The sequence below is a fragment of the Schistocerca piceifrons genome, chromosome 5 (genome assembly GCF_021461385.2).
Source record: "Schistocerca piceifrons isolate TAMUIC-IGC-003096 chromosome 5, iqSchPice1.1, whole genome shotgun sequence".
In the NCBI taxonomy this organism is placed as follows: domain Eukaryota; kingdom Metazoa; phylum Arthropoda; class Insecta; order Orthoptera; family Acrididae; genus Schistocerca; species Schistocerca piceifrons.
In genome coordinates, this window is record NC_060142.1 from 107,420,703 (window position 1) to 107,435,894 (window position 15,192).

The 15,192-nt window shown below is 41.4% G+C and overlaps 1 pseudogene; it reads right to left on the reverse strand.

The window, feature by feature from the left end:
• Nucleotides 1-7,038: 7,038 nt before the first annotated feature.
• LOC124799856 lies at nt 7,039-7,156 on the reverse strand (annotated as a pseudogene).
• Nucleotides 7,157-15,192: the final 8,036 nt, after the last annotated feature.

The window sequence follows — 15,192 nt, forward strand, 5'->3', positions numbered from 1 at the left end:
AATTATTTCTCTACAAACCCGAAACTTTAGCGAGGAGGGGCGTGCTATAAACCATTTAATAACTAGAAACTTATCCCGTCTGTAAAGACCTTTACGTGAAAACTCGAAAAAAATAGAGGAAACTGGTATTTCCACTCGCGAATACCGATGTCGGTGAAATAACAGATTCCAAATCATCCTTACTTACAAAGTCAACTAAGGTGTTTCTCATCTCTAGAGAACCAGCAAATGTGTCCTCCAGCCATCTTTCACCTCCTAGGTGCATTCAACACACACCACAATCGATGTTCTCTCAACCAAATAAAGATGGGAAATGTGAAGAAGCAGTCAATTGGATAATTTACATGGGAGGCAATAATGGTCCAGCACAATCATATGTTCATATTGATTTTCTCAAATTTCCACGCGATCACGAAAGCTGTCCAACAAATGCTAAGTCTCAGTTTGCTATTCAAATGTCTAGAGGACGACACGGTTAAGTCAGTTACATTCCTACACTTATTGCTGGCGATACGAAACAATACTGACCGAAAATCAACGATGGGTGGACATGTCTCATAAGTTTTTCTTGCGAGTGATACCACTGTGTCTTAGAAAGAGAGGCGTAATCGTCTTACAAACCGCCACATGTTAAAAAATCCGATCGCAGCAACTACTGTATGTTACTGTCACAAGCAGTCTTGGTTCTAGATGTGTTAAAAGTTATACTGGATTTATAAACTGAGGTATGTCATTACCTCTGAATGAAGTGGTTTTTTCCAGGCAAATACCGTGACACTGTATATAGAAAGTGATCGCTGGAGTGTATAGTATCAGGCCAACAGTGTGGATACACGTCGCCAATGGCGCAACCTCGTAATAAAATTACCTAATTTAGAAAGTGATTCAGCTAAGGAACGTGGTGTGAAACCTGTATTTGCAACTCCCTCACACCGTCGTTGCTAGATATGTCTTCAGTATTTGTAACGCATTCTGTCTTGATACCATGTCAGAGGTTCGGTGATATATCGACTGGGTTATAGGCGACGGTTGATTGAGAAGGATCACAAAGAGTAGATTGTGTGCTGACTGAGGTCATAAGAAATGCACACTAGGTTTTCAGATCTCTAGTGTTACGCTATCCGCTAGAAATGCTGTCCAGGATTCGAATCAAGTCTCTCCATTCAACCACATACCTGCGTTGGATCCTATGGAGAAGTCGTTTAATGATTACAGCCACTAGTGAATCATTTCTGGCACTCTGATATCTCGAAACGAGTCACCTTTCTCAAACATATCTGCTACAGTAAAATTCCAACATCGTTTTAGGTAGTCCCCATGCATCTTGCAATTGCTGCCATTTCTGCAGCTTTACGCATGTGATTGTTCCAGTTTAAGTCGGAACTGAGTAGAAGTCGGAGAAAGCTATATCTACCACCTCCTGCAACCTGTGTAGAAACAGGCTAAGCTAAGTTAGTGCTACAGGGCTGCGTTTTGACCATTCAGCAGAAACGGGAACATATTATTGTAGCTCAGCCAACTGAGCACGATGTGTAAGGTCAGCAACACACAAAGCCTGCTCCTGCAACATGAAGTAGTAGGACGAGGATTTTGCTACTGCATTGTGGTGCATCACCAGACTGCATAGAAGTACTGCTGTCTGAAGCAGATGCACGTCCGTCAGGGCCCATTCCCGTTTGCGACACATGCACATACACAGAAATGCAGAAATTGCGCTAGGTGTTGGCAACTGTACTACATTTGCAAGCAATTTTAGAAAACGGAAGTAGAGGTTATGTCCTGATCGCATGGGTAGAACTGACAGAAAAAAATCGATAGAATTGCAGAAAATATGTATAAATTGAGGGAATATACACCGAAATGCAGGGAAATTGAGGAAGTAATTGTGTGTCTTCTGGTTGGCGCAGAACAGTGTATACATGGGAACAAGTATGCGACAGCAAGAGGAATCTGAGAAAACTCTAATTGTGTACACAAAAATAGATACGACTTTCACCTGCTGGCCGCTGTCTGCAGTGGCGTGAGATTGATGGCTTGTGCTCCGGTGCTGGCTTGCGTCCGACTGGTCCTGCAAAGCTCGTGCGTGGGTTGCAATAGTTCGCTGATACGTTGCGTGTATTACATGCACTAAGTGTTTGTGAACTACATTATTTTCGCCTGTATAAGCGTTGTGAGCATGTTTGCATAGCGTTACACATGCATTATTTTTTGACAGTTTACGAGTTGTTTTCGTGGTTGTACGCAGTGCAGTGCATTATTTTGACAGTTTATAGTTAGTGTGCATGTCTGCAGGGTGTTTTACATGCATTATTTTGACAATTTAGTAGTTGTCTGCGTATCTGTAGGCTGTGCAATGCATTATTTCCACAATTTACGAGCTGTTTGGTGTCTGTACATCAGTGTACCGCATTATTTCGGTGATTTACGAGTAGTTTACAGTTCTGTAGGCTGTTCAGTGCATTATTTTGATAGTTTACAATTAGCAAGCATCTTTTCAGAGCATTATACATGCATTATTTTGACAATTTACGAGATGTTTATGTGTCTGTACAGCAGCGTACTGCATTATTTCGGTGATTTATGAGTACTTTGCATATCTGTATTCTGTGTACTGAATTATTTCGCGAGTAGTTTGCTGGTCTGCAGACTATTTACTGCGACCCCAATCACATCAGGGCGAGTGTTTTGTATCAGTGTAATAAGTAAACTATGTGAAATCCGTCCCTAGATAAATTGTTCCAAAATAAATAAAGTTCACTTCTTTCCTCTTTCCAGCAGCCCAGAACATACTGAGACCTTTTCCCGCCCTCCAGACCGCCATCTCGGATTATGTCATGGGAGGGATGACGGCATCCTCTGGTGGTGGTACTGTGTATTAGGTCTGTCACATGGTGAACACACTGGACGGAGGTACAGCCTCTAATTGTTTAAATAAAGACTGCCTGCAAAATAAAGATTAACGTCCATCCTATCCAGTACAGGCTGAGTCCTTTTCCCGGCAGTTCCTAGGAAGAGGTGGCGGTTGGATGACTCACGTTAGTGGAGGTAGCCCAAGTGACCCTTTTTCCGGCCATTTTCTTAGGTTAGTGTAGGTAGCCATGATGTGCTGTATTGACCTGCTGGAATATGAACTTCCCACCACTTTTGGGGGACGGGAGGGGAGGGGAAGGCGAGGGGGTTACGTTAGTGGAGGTAGCCCAATTGACCTATTTTCCCACCAAAATTTGAACTTCTTGCCATGATGTCATTGCACTGTTGCTGTATCTACTGCCGCCATCTTGGATACGCCATCTTGAATAAATTTGGCAACAATGCAGAGTGGGTCCACACCGTCCTTGTTCCACTACTTACAGAGCCTCCACTAGCCCTGAATAATCCTTTGCTGACATGAAGGGACGATGGATTTATGAAGTTGTCTCCATACCCGTATACATCAATCGGCTCGACACAATTTGAACTGAGACTCATACGACCAGGTGACATGTTTCCAGTCCTGAACAGTCCAATTTCGAAGTTGACGGATCCAAGTGAGGCAGTCAGCAAGGGTACATGAGTCGGCCTTCGGCTCCGAAAGCCCATATCAATGACGTTTCGTTGAATGGTTCGCATGCTGACACTTGCTGATGGCCCAACATTGAAACCTCCAGCAATTTGCGGAGGGGTTGCACTTCTGTCACACTGAACGATTCTCTTCTGTCATCATCGGTCCCATTCTTGTAGGATCTTTTTCCAGCCACAGCGATGTCGGAGATTTGATGTTTTACCATATTCCTGATATTCACGATACACTCGTGAAATGGTCGTATGGGATGCTTAGTTCCATCACTCGTGCACCGACTATAACGCCACGATCAAACTGACTTAAATCTTGATAACTGGCCATTGTATCAGCAGTAACAGATCCGACAACTACGCCATACACTTGTTGTCTTATATAAGCGTTGCCGACCGCAGCGCCGAGTTCTGCCTGTTTACATATCTCTGTATTTGAATACACATGTCTATATCCGTTTCTTTGGCACTTCAGTGTAGAACAGCATTGCTTCTACCCAATTACCCAATATACACAAACAATAGGAATTAAACTAAGTGTACTCGACGATGTCAGTCACATGGATGATCCAATAAAGAATTAGAACCTATCTGATATCTCCTTGTAGTCACTTAATCATGTAATATTGGAGAGAAGGGCTCTTTGTAAGATGCAAAATACTGCCACCTTACACAGGTTGTAAATTAAAGTCCGCTGTTTATATGGGAAGGCTTATCTCAGGAACTATTATAAGGGTTTTATTACAGGTTCCACTTTCAGATAGACTAATTGACAAGAGTGGCTTGTGTCTATAATTTACTTCCATTATGCTCAAATGGTTCAAATGGCTCTGAGCACTATGGGACTCAACTGCTGTGGTCATAAGTCCCCTAGAACTTAGAACTACTTAAACCTAACTAACCTAAGGACATCACACACATCCATGCCCGAGGCAGGATTCGAACCTGCGACCGTAGCGGTTGTGCGGTTCCACACTGTAGCGCCTTTAACCGCTCGGCCACTCTGGCCGGTCTTCCATTATGCCACCCAAGTTGTTTGGCCCTATATACTTACAAAAGAACATTCTGAAGCATGAATAATCGATCTTGATGAAACTTGGCGCATGTGTAGAGGTAGCAAAATAATGCAATACATACATTCTTTGTGCCTAGTTTGACTTTTAATTGCCAAAACACAATGTGAAAGGTAATGTGGCATATTATGTTTAGAGGATATATCTTCAAAACGATGATAAATGAAAAATGTATTTAATATTAAAGTAGATATATAATTAAAGTTCTTAAAACTGTATAATCAACTTTTGTAATAACATGCAAATTTTGCAAAATACTGCATCACTATTAATTAATTCTAAAAAATGATTAAATTTGTTGCAACAGAAATTAAAAAACTGTCAAGTCACATATATCCATTTGTAATAGCGCCATTTTTGGAAAATAAGCTGTTTTGTTGGACTATCTTCTGCTTACCAAACTAAAGTATCTAAACATTATTATTATTCTAATTATTTATTTTACTTATATTTACTTTATGTTTTAAATTGTTATTTTACATTCCCTTTTTTGCATTTTCACACACTTGTATTTTGTTAATCGAAAAGAATATTATCATTATTATGACACAAAACTATTAATATTGCTCCACAAGATCCTGCTGAATTTTGTTTTATGTTGTGGTCTCCATCACGTATATTATGTGAAGAAATTTCATCCGTTTTATGTGCATGGCGTAACAAAAACGTCATGTTTTTAAGTGCTTCTTTAAAAATTATTATTATTGTTACCAATTTGTGTCATAACAATGATTTACTTATTCTTTTCAACTAACAAAATGCACATATGCTAAAAGGCAAAACAAGGAATTGTAAATGTAAAATAACAACTTAGAACATAAAATAAATATAAGTAAATTAAATAATTAGAATAATAATGAATCTGTAGATACTTAATTAAGTATATCGAAAATACTCTGACAGCACACTGTGTACATCTTATTTTCCAAAAATGGTATTTCAGTAATGAGCTCTATTACACGTGGATGGATGTATATGGCTTGAAAGCTTTAATTTACATTGTAAAAAATGTTTTGATTTCTCAAAATTAATCAACGGTGGTGGGGCATTTTGCAAGGCTTCAAATTACTATAAAAGTTGATTTTATAGTTTTCATGAACATTAATTACCTATCCATTTCAATATGAAAAACATTTATATATATATTCATTTCAAACATAACCCCTCCCCCCCTCTCTCTCTTCTCTCTCTCTCTCTCTCTCTCTCTCTCTCTCTCTCTCTCTCTCTCTCTCTCTCTCTCCATCTGAACAGGTTTCAGAAGACCCACAGGTACTGATCCACTATCATGTCATCCTCAGAATATAAGCGTCTTTGGAAATGGATATTGAGAGGCATGTGGTCAGCACACCGCTCTCCCAGCCATTGACAGTGTTCGTTGACTGGAGCCCCTATTTCTCGGTGTAGCTCCTCAACTTGCCTCACAAGGGCTGAGTGCACCCCTCTTGCCAACAGCGCTCAGTAGATTGGACAGTCACCCATCCACACACTAGCCAAGCCCTACAGCTCTTAACTTTGGTGGTCTGACGGGAATATGTGTTACCACTGTGGGAAAGCTATTGGTTGAAGATATTCCCTCTAAACCTAATATGCCAAATTACCTTGCACGTTGTGTTTTACACCTTACAAGTGAAATTTGGCACAAACAAAAAAGTATGTATTGTATTATTTTGCCCCCTCTACACACCTGGCATGTTTCATCAAAATCGTTTATTTACACTTGGGAATGTTCCCTTGTTAGTGCTACTGTGCGCATCCAAGGCATGAAGGAATTGTCGCTTATCTTTGTCGCAATATGTTGAATGCTCGATTTATTAGATTGATGGTGCGTCCAAAGACGACCAAATAACGTCGTTACTGCAAGCAGCGCAAGTGCCGCTCCTGTTGCCGCGACTGTATGGCTGCACTGACCATTCTGCAAAAACTGTTTGTGTTGTTTTCATTACAAAGTTTAGAAGAAAGGCAGATTATGTGCTGATTCAACGAAAGAGATAATACAACTTTACTCACTGGTAAATATTAAAATAACTTCGTTTTGGAACACCATCGAAACTAGATTCTGTTCACTGTCACTTCTTTCTTAAATAAGCTGTTGTTCCGATAATTCAACCGAAAATGTTCCTTTTTGAACCTGGGAAACTATGTTGGGGCTCTATTTCCCCCTTATTTTCCTATGAAATATTTCTAAGAGATGGCTCTAAACTAAACTCCTTCCGAACAGGCCTTGGAAGGCCCAAAGGGACCGACCGGCCGCCGTGTCATCCTCAGCCCACAGGCGTCACTGGATGCAGATACAGAGGGGCATGTGGTCACCACACCACTCTCCCAGCTGTATGTCAGTTTACGAGACGTGAGCCTCTACTTCTCAATCAAGTAGCTCCTCAGTTTGCCTAACAAGGGCTGAGTGCACCCTGCTTGCCAACAGCGCCTGGCAGACCGCATGGTCATCCATCCAAGTGCTAACCCAGCCCGACAGCACTTAACTTCGGTGATCTAATGGGAATCAGTGTTACTACTGTGGCAAGGCCGTTGGCTCTAAGAGATGGCAGCAGTTTGTTATTTGAAATTTCAGTAATCTCTGAGAGGGTAAAGACCTCTCCAGTTTTATTTATTTATTCGTGTCAAAAGCAAAGAATGATAAAAATACAAACTCATTATTGAGGGTGTCAGGGGCCTAGGTATGCATATTGTGATAATTGGTACCTTAACAACTACCCACTTCAGTGTGTTCGTTGTTTTTCCTCTGTGTTTCACAGTCTTTTCACAAACACATCACATAATTAACTACTTGATGTTTTTTACATGGTCATAACTGGGCCATGAAGTCGACTACACATGTCAGTATAGACTTTCTGTTTTTCATCCACATTTCCACACTTGATCTGCTGCCCAGGGATAAATAAACATTAATGGGTTGCTTGTGCTATGTATACTTGCAAATGCTAACCAGCCTGAAAATATACTACTCATGGTAGCTATAATTATTAGTTTGGAAGTGAAATAAATACTGATGTAATGTTGTTTCGTACACCATTCAACAGCAATATCTGCACTTATACCCCTAACGATAAAACATGTAACATATCAGGCAATACGCACCATTTGGAGGAATCTATGGTTTAAAACTTCTAGAAATTTTTGGAAAATCATGGTTAGCACACAGCTGTACTGTCACTTTATTAAACAGCCAGTTATGCTCATAATTGTGCCATCCTTAGCTATAACATGAAATCATTAAACAGATGTATGACAACCCATAATTAACAGCTACGCTGCAGATTTACAGTTAGCTTAACATGTTGGACTTTGACATAATGCTTGTTAATAGTTATAGTTTGTCATACATCTGATTTTGATGTCACATTATACCTGAGGATGGTCCGTTTACAACCGTAAGTGCTTGTTTTATTAAAGTGACAATACAGCTGTGTGCAAGCCACGATTTTCTAAAATTATCAAATTTTTCTGCCAATAATTTTGCCACTCAATGACATTATGTGTCACTGCCATAAAGTCCTCCACTCTGCATCTCATAGGATACTTGTTGTATTTCGTGAAGCGAGCTGTGACTTGATCTTTGCCTCATATGTAGAACATAGATGGGTTAGGGAAGCCCCACTTTAACATACGGTACTCATTCTGAATCACCAGTACTAAGTTTATTTAATGATTTGCAGGTAGACCAGTATTCCTCATGCCCTGAGCGGAGATGTTCGATTGGATGCATCCAACCAGAACGGTGAATGTTTCTCTTCCTCCATAATTTTAACATTGCAGTCTGACAAGGTTCAAAGTTTTCGGTTGAATGAAGAGAACTCTTCTTGGACTCAGTCTCTGCTATCCAGATTGATTCCCATAGGGTGCACGTACGAAGAAAGTGTTATATATCTCTCTTTCATGGATGCAACTTCATTTCTAATATCTGGTGGAGCGATTCCTGGCAAACAGTGAACTTTTTCATGAAATGTTGGTTTCAAGCAACCAGTAATGAGTCTACATGTATCATTCAGAGTAACATCGATTTGTTTAGCATGATTGTATCTGTGCCAAGCAGGGCAAGCACACCCTGGGCCAGAGTAACACAGAGAAATGGTTCCCAGCGTCTCTGAATGTACAGCCCAATTAGTTCCAGTCGAATTATAAATGATACTATTCATAACTGACACTTTCTATTTGGTGTTTATGTGATTCTATTTGTAAGTGAGCGTGCGATCCGTTGTTAGATCCAAGTGCTTAGATATTGGGCAGGTTCTAATTGAACGCCCTTCCAAGCTACATGCAATTTCTGTGAACCCTTCTTGTTCTTTAAATGGAGGGCACATCCTGAGTTTCTGCTGGGTCAAACATCAACTGTTTTCCTCTGTGTAGTCGATTAGTTCAGATAGGATTTCCCATAGTTTTTCTTTTACAGTCTCAAAATCTGTTGTCTGATTGGCAAGAGCTCCATCATCCGCATACATGAAGCTTCTGGAACCATCCGACATGGGTTGTTCGTTCGTATGAATATTAGAGATAATGGGGGCAAAAACCCTATCTTGTGGTAGATCGTTATCGTTTCCTACATCGACTACTCTGACCCTAAAATTCAACAAAAAACATGACATTTTGAAAAAGACTGCCAGCAGCTTTGGTCAGCTCATAACTCTTTGTCATTTTTCAGTTCACGTAACAGTTTAACATGATTAAACGTGTTGTATGCAGCAGGTAAGTCGATAAAGGCCACGCCTATGATTTGATGATTCTCTTATCCATCATCAATGTACTGTGTCAAATAAAATATAGGACCCGTAAAGTTCAAATTTTCTCTTCTAGAACGCCAGTTTGCTTTGGAATGAGGAGTGATTCATGATCACAGCAAGTTTTTCAACAACAATTCTTTCTAGGGCCTTGTATAGGTAACACAACAGCGTTTTGAGATTTTCTATGGCTCTGGGTTTCCTCCACACCCATTATAACTTGCAGGTGTTTCTACAATTATTGTATAATTCTAGCAACCATTCCTTAGCTGTAGGACAGAATTGGTGAACTTGTTGTCATCCACCAAACGTCTTCCCAGTCTTATATGTACTTATTTATTGATATGTTCAACTCATCCAAGGTGAATGGGTTGTTGAGTATATTATTCAACCATTCAAGGTCCATCTGAATCCCCTTTTTCTGAGATCAATATCGATCATGAGGTCGTCCATTTTGTAAGACCTGGTGTACTATTTGTTGGTGAATCTTTCCCAGCTGGCTTTATTAAAATTATATTTCTTTTTAAAGTGAAACTTTTGGGGTCTAATAACAGACATCAGTTGGCACATTCTTGGACAATGCTATGAATTTGGTATATGGAAACAGAGAGATCTGACATACTGATGAACTCTCTTCTCGTTCATAGGTATTGGAACTACACCACAGCGTCGAGTCCATCTACCACTGTTAAAAGAAGAAGGAAGCTTGCTATCGTGTATGTTTAAAGGAAGTGGAAGTACAGGGTGTATCAGAAAGGATCATCCGATTTTATAAAATCATAACTATTATGTTATTTGAGATATGTGCGTGAACAACATACTGTTGGAAAGAGCAATCTCTCGAATTTAACATGGTTCCCGTTAGGTAGCAGCAGCGTGCGCCCACTTAAGTTCTAGTAAAAATGGTGTCGAAACAACACAAAGCGTTTTGTGTTCTACATTTTGCGCAGTCAGTAATAACTGTTCAGCGTGACTTACGTACTACGCATGGTGTGGATCCTCCTACAGTACAGAGTATTAAATGACGGCATGAACAATTCTGAGAAAGAGGTTGTTTGTGTAAAGGCAGATCGCCGGGCCGCCCCTGGAACGCTTCCACCATAGTTATGCAAGGAGTCTGTTGAAATACGTTCATCGTTCAGCTTCATAGCTCAGCATGCCCCCGATGTCTGTCTGGCGTGTGTTGCGTCTACATTTACACATGAAACCATACAAAATTCAGCTACTGAAAACTCTTCGTGAAGATGACAAATAACAACGTGTGAAGTTCTGTAATTTCGTTCTTAGCAAGATGGAGGATGACAGTTTTCTTCCACACTTAGTGTTTAGTGACGAGGCAACATTCCTTTTAAATGGAAAGATAAACTGTCATAATGTGAGAATATGGGGTACGGAACAACTACATGAAGTTGTCCAACGTGAGAGGGACTCTCCAAAATATAATGTGTTCTGTCCAGTTTCACGGGAAAAGGTGTATGGGTCATTTTTCTTTGACGAGAACACTGTTAGAGGAAGCGCATATCTCGATATGCTCGAGAACTTTCTTTTCCCACAGTTAGAGGCTGATTCGAACGACTTCGTTTACCAACAGCATGGGGCGCAGCCACATTGGCATCTTGAAGTGCGGGAACCTTTAAATTAAATAATTACTGAACGATGGATCGGTCGCGCTGGACCAGGTGATTCAGCCTTACATTGCTGGCCTTCAAGGCCACAGGATCTGACAGTATGTGATTATTTCTTGCGTGGGTTTACCAAAGACTCTGTTTATGTGCGGCTGTTAAAAGCAACAATGAATGAACTGAGACATCGCATAACAGCAGCTGTGGACGCTCAAGACATGCTCGCTGTAATGTGGGAACAATTTGAATACCGCTTTGACATATATGGCAACCGCCTTGCCGCAGTAGATACACTGGTTCCCGTCAGATCACCGAAGTTAACAGCTGTCGGGTGTGGCCGGAGATTGGATGGGTGACCATCCGGGCCGCCATGCGCTGTTGCCATTTTTCGGGGTGCATTCAGCTTCGTGATGCCAATTGAGGAGCTACTCCACCAAATAGTAGTGGCTTGGGTCAAAGAAAACCATCGTAGCGACCGGGAGAGCGGTGTACTGACCACACGCCCCTCCTATCCGCATCCTTATCTGAGGATGACACTGCGGTCGGATAGTCCCGTTGGGCCACTTGTGGCCTGCAGACGGAGTGCTTTATTGACATATACCGTGCATCTCAAGAGGGGCAAACTGAACACCTATGAAAAGGTATAAAAAAACTTCTTCAGTTCCCGTTCATTAAAAAACAAAATTCATTGTATATTTTTATTAGTTTCAGAAATATAGACGTGCCAAATCGGATGATTCTTTTTGATACGCCCTGCATTTTCACAAGCGCAGCAACACACCTGTTCCAGCAGATTATAAGATGCAACAAAGTAGTACGCTGTAAGAAAAAAAAGGCACCACGAAGGAATTATGGGAATTGATCACAAATTTGTATTCAACAGGTATCGACGAAAAATTCAAAATCGTTAACTTTGGCAGCCGATGTATGAATGCTAGACGCTGCAGCACAGTTTCCCCACGCAGCTGGTAAGGATAATAAACAGGGAACATGTCGATACAGGGCATTAAGTCTTTGCGAATTTCATTCCGTGAACTCAGATGGACAGTAACCATCCCTTGCAGACAGGCGCACAAGCAATATATACATATGTCAGCATTTGAATGAGGGCGTGGAGTTGGGATTAAAGAAGCTGGTTGGAGTAATCGGTGAATCGCTCGACATTTGGATAGGAACGGTGCCACTATTCAATTATGTTGGCAGGAATGGCTGAACCATGGCCGAACACAGCGTCAAGAAGGAAGTGGTCGAATTAGAGAGACGACAGAACGTGAGGGCCGAGCAATCGTCAGAGAGGCACTCAGAGCCTCGGATTCATCCTTTATCATTGACGCGATCCTTTATCATTGACGCGACATGTAACTCGTGTTTTTGTGAGCACAAGGACCATTGATAGGCGGCTCACAGGATGGGGCCTGAGCTCGTGGCGCACCTTGCACCGATTGTCATTGACCTCTGTACAATAACAAGCCCGTTTGCAGAGGTGTTAGGCACATTCGACCTGGAATCTCATTCAGTAGAGCAGAACTTTCTTCGGTATGCGTCCCTCTTCAGACTGAGCCGCGACGACCAGCAAAGACGTGTCTGAAGACGACCCAGACGGAGGTGGGATACCAATCTGACTGTCACCCTCCAAACGGCCCAACAACCAGAATGGTTGGTCTGGGGTGCCATTTCATTTCATAGTAGGACCCTTTGGTTGTCATCTGCGGCACCTTTACAGCACAGTGGTACGTCGGCGATATCCTACACCCCCCCTTTTTTTGCCCTTCATGGCACAACATCCTGATTGTATGGTCGTGGGCTATGTTCAGCAAGACTCAGCACAACCAGGAGCACCTTCGAAGATGTCCAACGTAGGTTTGGACGAAACGTCAGGGATACAAGAGTTCCATGGACCACGGCCATACAATCCGGAAGAATTCTCAGCAGCTGAAACATCCGTTCGTGAAAGCCTTCATTGTATGAAAGCATCCTGAGGTCATATTTCAGCAAGATAATGCCCGCCCGCTCATGCCGAGAGCTTCTACTGATTGTCTTCGTGATTACCAAACCCTACCTTGGCTAGAACGGTCGCTAGATCTCTTCACCAATTGAGAAAGATTGGAGCATTATGGGCAACGCCCTCCAACCAGCTCTGGATTTTGATGATCTAAGGCGACAATTGGCAGGATTTGGTACTATATTCCTCATTAGGACATCCAACAACTCTACCAATCAATACCAAACCGAATAATAGCTTGCGAATGAGCGAGAGATTGACCAGCGCGTTATTGATTGCTCAATTTGTGAAGCTCTTTCTATTGAATAAACCATCCAATTTTTCTGAAATTGTAATGATTAGTTTTTTTGCACATGTACATCACATCTACCGATTTGCGTTCCATTCGTATAATTCATTCGTGTTGCGTCGTTGTTTTTTACCTTAGAGTGTGCATCTACTGACATGAGAAAAGATGAAATGACTGTAGATTCTGAACTAAACTGACAATATAACCACACATGCGTAAACACCAAGCATTCTTATCCTGGCAGGTCAAAGACATATGATAGCCTCCTCTCTCTCGCTCTCTGAACTGAACTGAGTACACGAGATACATGGCGTCAATAAAATACCTTGAAAATGTACCCCTTTCATACAAAATATTGACCCATTAATAATTACTAATCTTATCTGACCACGGTTTAATGGAAAAATTCAAGAGTTGGATATGCTTTCATTGTGCAACGGGAAGTAACTGGAGACACAAACAAATGTTTGAGTGACTCTGTTAAGGTCACAATTATACATGGTAGCACCCCAGGATGACTGAAGTGTAAATGTAACCTTCGTTAAAGGCAGAAAATGTACGACTTCACACTGCAAGCCTAACGTCTATCCACAAAAAGCATGAAAATAACAGTCACGTTGAACATAATCTCGAACAGTATAAAGTCTCACAGCCTTGGCAATGCTGACTTATCACACAAGCTGTAAAGGTATGCAAAGAATTGGAAATGTTCCTGCTGTTAGCTGTAGCTTTCGCTTTGACTAATAATTCCGCTTAAGGTAGAATTTACTGTAAAGTTCGTGTTCAGATCAACTGCAGTCCCAAGAACTAAAATAAGACAACATGTGTCATCCAAATATAATGCTGATTTCATAAATGAGTGAGGCAGGAAAGTAAATCAAAAGTACTGTGATGAAATTTTTGGTTATTAATAAACCAGTCAATGACCAATGGCAAACAATGAGTTTAAACTTGTTCCGTAATGTACCACGTGCTATAAGAAGTCCAAGATATATGAAAATCAGAACAAAAGAATATTTTAAGCAATGTTAAGTAAATTGGCACATAAGGAAGCCAGTAGGCTAAGCTCATAGATGGACAAGTGAAATAACAACACTGTACCCTGATAATGGAACAACACCTTTCTCTTTGAATACTGGAAGTTAAGTCAGAACACGACTGAGATTACATCGAGACTGGGATTACATAGACAGAGTTGAAATCATTGCAAACAAAATATTACGCCAACCACCTAGAGCATTGCGCGGTCTCACCATAATCCTCGTAGATTGCACCATGGGAATAGACACTGGAACTTACCCTCAACGTCACCGATAAGCCACCTCCAAGAAGTGCCGAACAGTAGCAAACGACAGTTGTTCGTAGCAAAGTGGAAACATAAATACAACGAAAAAGCTTTTCTTCCTGTTGCACGGGCCATGCTACTAACATGCAACACGGCCCACACTAACCTCCTATTGGCCGTCTCACTCTAGCTTCAAAGAACAGCCAAGAGACATATCTTCACTTTACCAACCAATGCAACACCAAGAAAGACAAGAGGTAGCACAACAAGATTTATTTTGTAGACAACATGTTGACCAAGTATCAAATGATTACGTTTACAGACGTTTGTGACATGTGGTTCCTGCCAGAATCAGTAGCCAGAGGAGCCGCCATTGTTGGAGATCACGGCTCCCACACGTCTCGGCATTGAGTCAAAGAGACGTTGGATGTGTTCCTGGGGTACAGCAGCCCAAGCAGCTTCCACACGTTGCCAAATATCATCTGGTGTGGCAGCTGGGGATGTAATCTGGGTCACTCGTTGAGCAACCATGGACCACATGTTTTCTATCGGCGAAAGATCCGGAGAGCGAGCCGGCCAGGGAAGCAATTCAATCTGGTTATTGACGAAGAACCTTTAGACAATGCGTGCCACGTG